The 885-nt window shown below is 27.3% G+C and overlaps 1 protein-coding gene across 1 annotated transcript in view; it reads left to right on the top strand.

The window, feature by feature from the left end:
- Positions 1-885, top strand: part of LOC106867961 (probable G-protein coupled receptor 158) — a 244957-nt gene that overhangs the window by 2493 nt on the left and 241579 nt on the right. The window lies entirely within an intron of this gene.

Here is an 885-nt window from a genome sequence, read left to right as displayed (position 1 = left end):
ATTATTATTATCATTATTATTATTATTATCATTATTATTATCATTATTATTATTATTATTATCATTATTATTATTATTATTATTATTATTATCATTATTATTATCATTATTATTATTATTATCATTATTATTATTATTATCATTATTATTATTATTATTATTATTATTATTATTATTATTATTATTATTATTATTATTATTATTATCATTATTATTGCCCTCATCGTTGTTGTGGCTGTCGTTAATGCTGTCGGTAGCGGTGTTTCGTTCTTGTCGTAGATGTTACACTAATCAACAATATTTTTTCAGCTGCAGTTGTTGACTTAACAAGGTGTTACACTTCTACTACTACTACTACTACTACTACTACTACTACTACTACTACTACTACTACTACTACTACTACTACTTTTGCTGCTGTTGCTGCTTGTAGTAGTTGTAGTGGTGTTGGTGTTGGTGTTGGTGGTGGTGGTGGTAGTGACATGTATGCATTTGCGTATGCGCGTGCATATGCATATGTAGCTGCATAACTATTTAAGTGATCGTAGAAAGCAAGAACTGTCAACGAAGTGTCATCTTCCCGGCAGAGCTTCCAGGCTTATGTAGATCGGACCTGACCCTACAGGATATAAAACAGGAAGCACCTAAGGAAATAATAAACAATAATAATAATAATAATAATAATAATAATAATAATAATAATAATAATTATAATAATAATAATAATAATTCTTGCCATCTAAGGTTACTTGTTGTAGCCCGATGTTTTTTTTCTTCTTTTCCAACAGTCTAATCTGTTGAGTGAATATGAAAATGATAATAATAATAATAATAATAATAATAATAATAATAATAATAATAATAAGGCCAGCGTGTTCGGGGGTG

This window comes from Octopus bimaculoides, chromosome 2, assembly GCF_001194135.2.
Source record: "Octopus bimaculoides isolate UCB-OBI-ISO-001 chromosome 2, ASM119413v2, whole genome shotgun sequence".
NCBI classification, from domain to species: domain Eukaryota; kingdom Metazoa; phylum Mollusca; class Cephalopoda; order Octopoda; family Octopodidae; genus Octopus; species Octopus bimaculoides.
This window is presented reverse-complemented; position numbering and strand designations above follow the sequence as displayed.